This window comes from Anser cygnoides, chromosome 1, assembly GCF_040182565.1.
Source record: "Anser cygnoides isolate HZ-2024a breed goose chromosome 1, Taihu_goose_T2T_genome, whole genome shotgun sequence".
Lineage (NCBI taxonomy): Eukaryota > Metazoa > Chordata > Aves > Anseriformes > Anatidae > Anser > Anser cygnoides.
Genome location: NC_089873.1, coordinates 128,464,316 through 128,476,426, shown reverse-complemented (window position 1 = coordinate 128,476,426; position 12,111 = coordinate 128,464,316).

Genomic DNA, 12,111 nt, shown 5'->3' with positions numbered 1-12,111 from the left:
GGCTCTCAGTTGAAGGTGATGTGTCTGAGAAGACGTGCTGGAGGTTGGGGTTGAAAGGAAGGGGTGGGAGGTGAGCAGCAGAGTCGGGGCCCTGGGCTTTGGAGAAGCAAACAGGGCCTTGTTCAGGCATTGCCAGGCAGGATCCCCCGTGGAGCTGCTGTGAAGGGGAAAGATGCCCAAGGGAGTTTTTAGGGAGAGACTTACTGAGAGCCTGGTAACAAACCATCTTGTAATGTAGGAAGCCTGGGCATTTCAGGAGAAGGTCTGCATGGCTGCAAGGGGAGTTTCTTGGTGAACTAGCACACAAGAGGGAGTGGAGAAGAGTCAAAACCAAGAACGGCAGCAAACAGGAGTATAAAAGTAGCGTTAGGTACTTTGTGTCAAAATCGGGAAGGACAAAGTCCAGCTGGAGCTGGGACTGCCCAGGGGCACCGATGAGGACGAGACAGGATCTGTAGGCATGCTAGTTGGAAAAGCAAGTTCAAGGAAAACAGGGCTCTACTGGTGGAGGCTCCTAGTGACAACAGACAACAATGAAAAAGATGAATTACTCCATGCGTTTTTTCCTGCTGCCTTTTTTGCTGCCTTCAGAGGCCTACTGCCTATTTAGCCTACTCCCATACTGCCTGTATGAGCACAGCTGGGAAGGGAAAGGGGCAACCAGCAATGGAGGACCAAGTTAGAGGCTAATTAGAGAAACTGAGTCTATTAAGACCCATTGGGTTTCCCCCACAAGCTACTGGAAGGTCTTCCTGGTCTCGCGGGCATGTCTGTGAGGCCATTATCAATCTTTAAAAAAGGCCAGAAGGATGGCTCAGGGAACTCTGCAGCAGTCAACTTCACCTCAATCAATATAAAGGTCATGGAGCACAATCAGTCATAGTCAGCCCAGTGCAGCAAATCATGTATGACCTGCTTGGTATGATAGAATGACTGGCTCTGTGGGCAAGGGCAGAGCTGAGGGTGTAATATACCTTGATTAGAGTATGGCTGTTGACACAACCTCCTCCAGCCTTCCCCTCTGGAAACTGAAGAAGGATGGACTGGACATAGACTGTTAGAGGGACTGAAAGCTGGCCGGACCATCAGGCTGTAAGGGGAGCGGTCAATAACTCAACATTTGGCTGGTGAACAGCAGAACATCCTGGGGTCAGTACTGGCACCCATGTTCAGTGCCTTCATTAACAACATGGCAGCTACACAGAATTAATTCTCAGAAGATCTGCAGATAACACTAAATTCGGGGAAGTGGCTGACCGTTCAACCCAGAAGGACCCTGAGAAACTTAAGCATTGGTCAGAGACCTCATGATCTCTATGAAGTTCCACACATGGGACAGCTGGATTGACCCTTGAATGGGTACAGGCTGGGAAGTACCTGGCTGGGTTATGGTGGTCCTGAGGGGGACGGTGCACCCCGGGTTGAATGTGAATGTACAGCATGCTCTTGTAAAAGAAGCTGCATATTGGGTTACGTTAGAAGTGTGGCCAACACATCCAGAGAACTTTGCTGATAATCTCTACTTGGTACTGGTGAGGCCACACCTGTAATACTAATACTGTGTTCAGGTTTGGATACCTCTGGTCAAGAGGGACATGGAGAAATTGGAGAGAGTTCGGTGGAGGACTCGTAAGAAAGCTATAGAGGACAGGCTGAAGGATCCAGACTTAGTTTGCTAAAAGGGAAGCTAAGAAGTGATATAACACCAGTCTAAAACTGTTTGAAGGATTATTATAGAAGTAACAGAGCCAAATTCTTCTTTCAGCTAGCTAGTCTAAGAAAGCAATTGCCACAATTTACAGCTCAGGGGGTTCAGGCTGGATATCAGAAAACAAAATCAACATGAGAGTAGCTGGGCACTGGAACAGAGAGGTGGAGGAACCTCTGTCACTGAGCCTTTTCAAGATTCAGACAAAGCCATGAGGAACATAATCTAGTGTTGAGCTAGTCCAAATCAAAGATATCCTCCAGAGGTGCCTTCCAACCAACATTTTTATGATCTCGCAGCAGGCCTTAGGTCTTCACAATGTTTTATTATTAAAACCCTATTATTAAAATAATCTGTTTATTAACTTGTTTGGTTTCATGAGTGCTGGTAGAAGATTGTCACCTAGCCTGTTTGCAGAGAGATGATTTTACAGAAGGGAAACACCTTGGTGAGTTATGTAACTGAGACAACACCTCTCATCAACCCACTTTATGGAAATGGTAGAAGTGTTGTAAGAAACTTCAGCTAAGGAACAGCATTAAATCCACATCCCTCACTCCCTTGCCATGGCACCCCTTCATCTTTCTGGCTTAGTCCCATACTTCATTAAAATGTGAATCTAGACTCAGTCATTCCTTCTACCATGTCTGAAACATAACCTAAATTACTAATTAGTCTGGCCTTCTGTTTTCAAAGCATTATCCCCCTTCTTTGCTGTGTGGGAAATGCTTTGGTATAAATACACACATTTTGCTGTGAACTATATTGATTCTATAACATTTCAGCCCCGTAATTTCCCATGCTGCAATACAGAAAACAAGTCTCTCAATTGCAATACATTTTCTTGCTCTGTAAGGAACTATTGAAGATTATCATTTGCCTGTAAATCCATGGACTGTCATAACCTTTATCACTTAGGAACGAGGTGCATAGGAACAACAATCCCTCCTGAACAAAATATAATTTTTCCATATTTTTCAATACAGCTTGACATGATGGAGCAGATGAAATCATAACAGTGCGTTTGATGCTTAAATCTCAACAAAATAATATTTAAAAAAAATAAAAATGATTCTATTCTCATCAAACTGGAGTTATAGATCATCCTCTGAAGCAGAGGAAATTGAAGCAACTAGACCTATGAGAGAATCCTGGTCCTACCACTATGACCCTCTACGTGGCCACAGACTTCTGTTCTAGCAATGCCAGATGGTGCAGAAGAGAAGGCTGGACCTGTATACTTTAGATCCACAAAGTGGACTTAATACTTGCAAGAAGCAGGTTGCCATGCTAATGAGAGTCCACATGATTTCTATAATCTTAGGCAAGTGACAATAAGGTCATTTACACTCAACAGGATTTTCATGTGTCACCTTTTCAGGTGCCACAGGTAGAACTTGTTTTACCATATTCAGGAGAACACTGTAATTTTCTAGTCTCTTGACTAGAGGTGTGGGGTGGTTGGCTTTTTCTTACCAAAAAAAAAAAAATCTCCAGAGACAGTAATATATATCCATATATCCTGCACATATGAATTCTTCCTTTTGTTTTGGATTTGACTTTAGATCCAGTATTCTAGGTTTCAATGGAGAAATGGTAGGGCATAACGTGTCCCTAGGAGAGGAGCTAGGAGAAACTAGAACCAGAAGACACTTGATGCACCTTATACACTCCCAAGTTCTGAGGCACCTGGCTGATGCCATTGTGAGGCCACTCTCGTTAATCTCTGAAGGATGACATCGACCAGAGCATGTTCCTGAGGACTGGGAAAAAGCAAATGTCATTCCTATTGCCAAGAAAGGCAAAAAGGAAGATTCAACAAACTACAGGAAAGGTAGCCTCACCTCAGTCCCTGGGAAGGTGATGTTGCAAATCCTCCTAGAAATGATTTCCAAACATAATAAGAATGAGAAGGTGTTTGGGAGTAGTCAGAACTGGTGTACAAAGTGGAGATCCTGTCTCCCCTATGACAAGGTGATATGAGCAGCTTGGTGGAGGAAAGGAGAGCAGTAGGTGTGGTTTATGTTGACTTGAACAAGACTTTCAGCGCTGTCTCTCATAACATCCTCAGACAAGATGATGAAATATAGACTAGATAAATGGACAGTAGTGAGGACTGCAAACCCACTGAGCTGCCAGGCTCGAAGGGTTGTGATCAGTGACATGAGGTCCAGCTGGAGGCCAGTCACTAGCGGTGTACAGAAGTCAGTATCGCTCAACATCTTCACCAATGACCTGGATGATGTGACAGTGTACTCTGAGCAAGTTTACAAGATGACAAAACAGGGAGGAGTAGTTGACACCTTGGATGAGTGTGCTGCCATTAAAGGGGACCTTGACAAGCTGGAGAAATGGGTCAACAGAATCCTCATGAAGGTCAGCAAGGGGAAACGCCAAGTGCTGCATCTGGGGAGTAATAAGCCAATGCACCAGTACAGGTGTTGGGGCTTGACCTGGCAGGCAGCTAAGCACCACATGATCTTACAGAATGAACACTTGAACTGATTATATACTTAAGAACAATGCTCTCTATAAACACAAACTTAAAACTAATTCCAAACAAACCTCAAACAAGTGTAAGCGTACCTGTGAAGGCCATTCCTGTAGGAGAACTCTATCCTACCCTCTGTACTGGCTTTTACTTTTCTCAGCTGGGATTCAGTAGATATAAAACTGATCACTGAATCTTACCCCTAAGTTAACAAACTGAAATCACTGAAATAATAGATAAAAGCCTTTCCACATCCATGCTATGCAGCCAATCCCTTTTGGCAAGCATGTAGTTCGGAAAGAAAACAAAACAGAACAAAAAACAAACAAACAAACAAAATACTTTAATAGATTGAGCTGAACTTTGACAACTTAAAGTTGAAAAAATCTTAGAAGAATAGCCTCAAGACAAAATAACTTGAATTTAACAGAAGTCCCAATCTAAGATGAAGATGTGGGTGCATCTAAGAACTGTCTTCTTGTGGAACTGTTGTACTGTGGAACACGGACTTGTTTCACAAATCCACAGTGACAGTCTGAATCTCATTTATTCTCCCAAGTCAATGGCTATTAACAAAACCAGCTTTAAGAACACACAGTTGAAAGCTTTTTCAAAAATATTTCACAGGTAATCCATAAAACATGAGAATTGTTTTATTTTCCCAAAGGTTTTCAGGTCTGTATATCCACGGATATGACGGTAACCAATACTGCAGTCTGTGGTGCACTTTTCACCAAAGACAGAGGCACATCTGGTTGCACCGAAGATGAAAGCTAGCCTGAAAAAAAGTGAATCTATACACTTATTCTGCAATATCTCCCAATCATATTTTTTCACTTCACACAACTCCTCCACTGAGACAGAGTCCCTCAGTTACCTTCTCTAACAGAGAAGTCAGTCAAGGAGTTCTCTGATTCTCGGAGTCAAGTTCATGTCCCATGTTTCAGAGCCAGCGAGCACTCCAAGGGCTCAACAGTGGACAAGCCTTCCAGGGTAACTTGAGACTCGACCCCTGAACATAAAGGCAATCTGTACAGGAGAATGAGCAAGCTAGAGAACAGTGAATGCTTTAGAAACTTCAGGCACCAGTAATGCTTAGCCAATACAAATGCCGCTGACTAAAGTTATACTCCCTTTGGTAAAACAAAGTATTAGATTGATAATAAGCTTCAAAGAAACATATTCATTTTCAAATGATGTTATTGTTAGCCAGAGTAAATATGGAGCAATGCTGCAGGGAGCACAGCAGAAAGCTAGCTGCCTACTAGATCAGCAGGTAGATGGAAATGAAGGTAGAGTTCAGTGCATCTGAACGTGAGACTGATGAGTCCTGCCAGTACTTCTGGTTTTGTGAGAGCCACAGGTCTTCTGAAGCAAGACAAGAAAAGAAAGTACCATACAGTATGATATTACAATTAAAGGGAGAATAATTACCAGCACGCTTTAAAATCATACACCATATGCTTGTTTCAGACTGCAGTAAAGAACGCTGTTACGCTGAAACTGCATCTAAAACACCATGTCTGTTTTTGGGAACACAAACACCAGCTTCATAAAGTGCCCAATATTCAACTCTATACTAATCAATGGAAAAGTGGCCTTCAGCACCATTAAGGGAGTAGTTTCACAGTAGAACTACAGTGGGGGAACTTTAGTTGAAAAGACTCCTGTGCCAACACTAATTCAGCTCAGCTCAAGAAAGAACAAGGTTTCTGTAGCTTCTGACTTCTTATTGTATAATTTAATAATATTGTCTGAAGAAATTGCGTGGATATAATACTTCAGTTAAGTAAACTACATGCATTATTATTACTGTGGAAAGTAATAATAAAAATATAATAATAAAAACCAAGAGGTTCAGAGAATCCCCGTGCAGCTCCACCACCACCGCAGGAAGCGAGTCTGCTCCACGGCAGCAGGCTGCTAGCAAGTGAGGCAGACACCACTGTACCTTTATGCAGAGAACAAAGATGTGAAGTCTTTTCAGATGGGGCGGGGAGTGCCCATCAAGGGCCTGGAGAGAGACTGGATTTAGATCTGAAAGTCTAGCACTTTCCTAGTAGGCAATGAAAATAACTGACCCAAAGTTTTTCTCAGTCCTGAAAGAGGAATCTATTTTTCCCTTTGTAACCTACTCTTTAAATATTCTGCTAGTACATACAGTGTTCTCAGTGATTTACAGCTGTTTGTAAGCAGTAGAACAGATTCCAAGGGAAAATCGCATTTTGACCAAAAAGAACGAATCTTGAACTGCTGTCCTGAAGCGATGCCACTGAAACATGTATTTTTGAGTACTTGAAGCTTATGACCTGAGGTTCAAGTGGAATGCCCAGCCCAGGTTCCTGATACAGCCCCAGAGCACACATGCAACCTGATTACTTGTAGAATCAAAAATCTCTTCTCTTTTTCTGAACAACTCCCTTCCTCACTCCCCATTTTTCTAATTGAGAAGGGAAGGATGTATCATGACAAAGTGAGCTCCAGCTGGGGAATCCCCAAACTGCTAAGTGTTGGCAGTGGGAAGCTACAGAATAAGACAGACTTTATTGCATACCACCTGTTTCCTGCATTCTTCTCTACCTGCTTTTGGTAATCACAAACACAGGATGACAGGGTCCAGACTACCCTTTCAATCTGACACAGATTGGCTAATTTTCCATGTTTATGAAGTGCTTCGTTGATGTTCCAAAGCTGAAACATTCCAAGATACTGCAAGAGATGCAACGCGTTTTACTTGTAGCCCTGTTACTTCAGATTCAAATAGGACTAATGGGGAAGTGCAATAAAATGTGGTGGAGATGGGAGGTGGAACAAGAAACAGAACATTACTCTGTCTGCCACCTCTGGATTTCTGAATGCAGAGGTTGGACTTTAATGGAAACAGCTATGTAGTGGTGTGGGTGGAAAATCCATGCTCAGTACATTCCAAATCTACTTACTGTGCTGGTAATTTCCCTTGGGCACTCCATCTCTTATCGCATATAAGCAACGGACTGCTGCTAGAAGAAAGGTTTTAGTCTAACAGAACAGTAACTGTAGACTTCAGCAAATTGTGTCAAGATAAGATACCTCTAACCGAATTATGGTTAGTGAGTTATGTACACTTTGATGTAGTTGCCATACAAATCAGTTCTGAAAATATTTCTGAATAATATTAAATTGCCTGTGGCTTGACAAAACATTTAGCTACAGTACGCACACCAAGTTATTTTGAAACAGACAATTAGCTACAGCTTACAGTTAACAAACAGTCCCTGATCTTTTGAAATTTCTGGAATAAAACAGATCAGCTAAACACCTTTACTTTGTATGCCTAAGATAAAGTTACACATGAATGCACTCCAGTTGAGGAAAGTATAGTTTTGGGAGAGAGAAAAAATAAAACTTGCTTAGATAGATATTGGAACGACCATTAAGTGTCATCCACTGTAACCATGTCATTAGGAAAACTGATAACTGAGTTCCTACCAAGTTCACCCATGGTGTGTTGAGGTAAAAATCAAAAGAATATTTTTAAAGGGAGGACACAGGAAGGTTAATTATTAAGGCATATTAAGCTATTAGGAACAATGCTGTGTTCCCATGATGACAATACTTCTCATGATAAAGATACCTGGAAAAGTCCAACATGAAATCTCAACGATGAACAGTATGAGACAACCGGTCTGTAAATTGTGGATAGCAAAAATATATGAACCAAAAGAAATGCATGCACAAAACGGGGATATAAAGAGTCTTATAAGTCTTCTGATCTGAATAAACATTTGTATATCAGGAGAACATGGCTTTTTCAAGTCTGTCCGTTTCCCTCACAAGAGCTGGGCAGAAATAAGGCCCGGGTGAAGATTTTTTCCCTGTTTTAGCATATTTAGACCTAGAGAAAGCCACAACAGGACACCTTTTGAAGAACACAGTAGTCCCAGCTGGGTTAGTGGTAGCACTGAGGGAATGTTGGCAGAGCCTCCTAGTGGGGATGTGGCATACAGGGACAGAAGGCTGCTGCTGCTGCTGACCCAGGACCATATCAAATGGAAGCGTGGTATCGTCAACTTTCATTACCAGCACAGCTGTCCCTGTAGGAAGATTTTGCTATGACACTTAACTAGACCACCAGACATTACGTGGGAAAAATTACAAGTTCAAGAACTTCGAGCCAGAAGAAGCAGGTTTTCACAGGAAGATGAAAACAGATTTACTTAACCTTATTGTGCAAAATGAAGAATATAAGACTGTAAAATAACATTTATATGTTACAATGTGTGTAACTGATTATACAAGTTCAGAAAAAAAGAGAATGAAAATCCTCTTGAAATAAGAGTACAGATCAGTTTGAAGGCTGAAAAATTAAAGATTAAGTCAGAAGACGTCAATCTATAGAAAATGATTATAAATAGTCATGCTTTCTTCTCAATCTAAATCAAGATGTTGGATACTTGGCAATCAAGCTGTTTCTTCTAAATGTTTCGCCATGCCCTAAACCAGACTCACATTTTCAGTGTTTCTTTTCCCCTCGATTCTCTAACATTACATAGGTAAAACTGCCTATAACACCTATATATTCTGTTACTGGCAATATTCTTCTCTTTCATAATTGCATATTATTTCCTGTATTATCATATGCTAAATACTACAGTTAATCTTGACTTTCACAAGTTTACAACAGTTTCAGTCAAAATACTGTTTTTCCTCTCACAAATCAAGCCGACATATCAGTAAAGCACAAGATTAAATTAAAACCTAAAGCAACATTTTATGAAGCATGAGATCACTCTTCCTACCTTTGCAGACAGAAAGCATGCCTAGCAAGATGATGGCATCAGTTCAAATTGGGGAGCGGATAGAAAGAGAAGGAAGCAGTCTGTTGAGGTTTAGAGCTTCAATACTGAGGCTGTTCCTGTTACCCCCCCTCTCTACTTTTCAACAGTTCTCTCATTAGTTGATAGTTGTATACCAATACACCTGTACCAGCATTTATTCCACTTACAGGTGGCATACTAACATTTTTAGTGAGTGTTGGGTAATAGGAAAAGGTTCTTTGCTGAGAGGGTGGTCAAGCACTGGCACAGGTTCCCCAGGGAAGCGGTCATGGCACCCTAACCTGTTCACATATCCAGGGTTGCCCCATCCCAGGTGCAGAATTTGCTTGTCAAATCTCACATAGTTGGTGATTGCTCAGCCCTCCAATTTGTCAAGATCTTTCTGCATGGCTTCTCTACCTTCAAGGGAGTCACAGCTCCTCCTAATTTAGTGTCATCCACAAACTTACTTAGTATGAAGTCCTGCATCCAGATCATTTATAAAAGCATTGATGCTTTTATATTTATTTTTCTATTTATAAAAGCATTGATGCTTTGACTGCCCCTAAAATGGAGCCCTGGGGAACCCCATTAGTGACTGGCCGCCAGTCTGATGTAACCCCATTTACTATAACCCTGTGAGCCAGACCCATCAGCCAGTTGTTCACTCATCACGTTATGTATTTGTCTAGTTGTATGCTGGGCATCTTGTCCAGAAGGATACCGTGAGAAAAAGCATCAAAAGCTTTGCTGAAATCCAAAAAGATTACATCAGCTGGCTTCCCTTGGCCTAGCACTCTGCAGGCACCACACTTCCCTTCTTTGCAGACTTCATACAGCAACTGTAAAGACTCCTGTCACTAGCTCAAGGGTTGTCACAAAATTGAACCCTCTGGAGGAACAACGTACAACCCAGGCAGGCCCGGGCGCCGCAGGGCAATCCTCTTGTCTCTGCTGATCCTCACTGCACCTACTACAAATGGGGACAGCAGCATCCATCAAGCGTTGCTGCCAGTGACAGGTTTGCATCCTTAGCCCATGCCTATGTGCTTCAATCAGCTTGTTCTTTAGGAAGAAGGTGAACTACTTCAAGGGACTGGAAGAAAAATATCTCGAGTGTTTCCATTCCTGGCAATAATTATTGCACACCCTAGGCAACTCAGAGTCCCCAAACCCTGTGACAGAAAATCCTAAGAAGTTGAAGCAATATGGTCACTGCAATATGCCAAATTTTTGTTGTTATTGTTGTTGATGGTTTTTGGGTAGCTCATCTCCTCCCTCCAGAGGCCGAACATGTAAGGGTATTTTGCCAATGATCATCTTCAAGTGGGAATAAAATTAATTAAACAACTATAAAGAAGAGTATGGCTGATAAAGTAGTATAGATGCTAATGACCACAGAAAAGACTCCTAGCAGCCTAACAGCCTAGACACACAATTATTAGGCACTGGACTTGAGCTACCCACTTCTACAACCAGGAGGAGTGAATGTGTAAGAATATCCAGTAAAAGTATTTCAAAAAAAGCATTTGCTGTTAGGCAAGTGATGCAGTAACAGCCCCCTTAACTGTCACCGAGTCTCTTTCAGCTTCTGATTAAACTTTCCTTTCTTGAGCTGACAGCCTGAATACAAATAAAATTGCTCTGCAACTGTCCTTTCTGTCTACACATTTAATAAAACGAAGAAAATCTAATTCATGGGACAGCAAATACAAAGTGCTAGAGGCAAGGCCTACCACAGCAGTCAATAAATTGAAGAAAGTGTGCAAACTACTAGTAGAAACATTGTCTGTGCTGACAGCCTACACATTATATATGTGATTGAAAAGAAAAAAACCTGGTCACTCAACTTGTCTCTATCTTATCTGTAAATGTTGTATATTTTTGTCACAATAAGCATTGAAAATAAAGTCCAAAAAAATACAACTGGTGTTAATTAAAACATCTGGATCCCAAATGCAGCCCAGGAACAAATAAACACTTGAAAGGAGGAACAAATTTTTAGACGCTTCTAGTGGTACCCTGCTGTTAATACCAACTTCCTAGATGGAGTTACATGAAGGTACTCACTATTTTCAGCTAGTCTCTCTATTTGGTTGAGACTGATTATAAAATAAAAAGTTGATCTTCCACACTGAATTTGAATTGCAAGATTCAAGCAACCTGAATTAGTCAATAGGAATGCTAACTCATGCTTGGTGTGACGAGCGTGCGTGTATCCTCCCTGGCATCCTCCCTTCCCTCCCTCCCTTCTCCCACCTTTCCCAAAGGGCATGAGCATCTAGAGAAATAAAGATTCATTTTGCTTTGTGTCAGAATGAGAAAGCATTGCCAACAATGACCTTCACAAAAGCAAGAGGCATCAAGTTTAAAGGTACAAACGAAACTGCACTCAGACGACTCCATTATTTCAGACAATGCTTTCCTCTTCCCACAGATCTTCCAAAAGGCCGTGCTTATTTTAATTTTCAAGTCCTAATTTCTAACATTCACTCATGGTGTTCACAGTCAAAAAACTAGGCTCGAGCTACTGAACCAGTAAGAGACTCAGGTCCCATGACATTCATGTTTAGTAATAGCAAATGATTATGGTTTAGGCTGACTGCTCCTGTTATTGAGCAAGCTTCAACAACCCATCTCACCTGAAAACAAGACTTACCTCACGGCCACAGGGAGAAGCAGTGGTTCACAACTTACATACCCCACAAGTCCAATCAGTTTGTCACGAAGAACCTGGTTAGGAACACTGCCAGGTACCGCACTGAGCAAGCTGTCACCCTTAGTCATCAGCACGTTTTCATTCATGGCCATAGTATGCAGTACCACATATAGGCACAGTAGCACATACAGCGCACAGTCATATGTTATATATAACCTATCAGTAGTAACAAGTAAATGGCACACAGCCAAGCAATCATGGGTTACCAGTTCCTCCTCCTCCTTTTGAGGAAAGATTTTTTTTTTTTAAACCATATGTTTTTAAAATGTGTGTGTCTGGACTATACCTGCAAAGAATTAGGGTGGAAAAGCATTAGGGCTGTCCAAAGCAGCATGCAGCTGCCACCTTTATGAGGCATAGAGACAAAAAAGATAAAATCTGGAACAACGAACAAAAA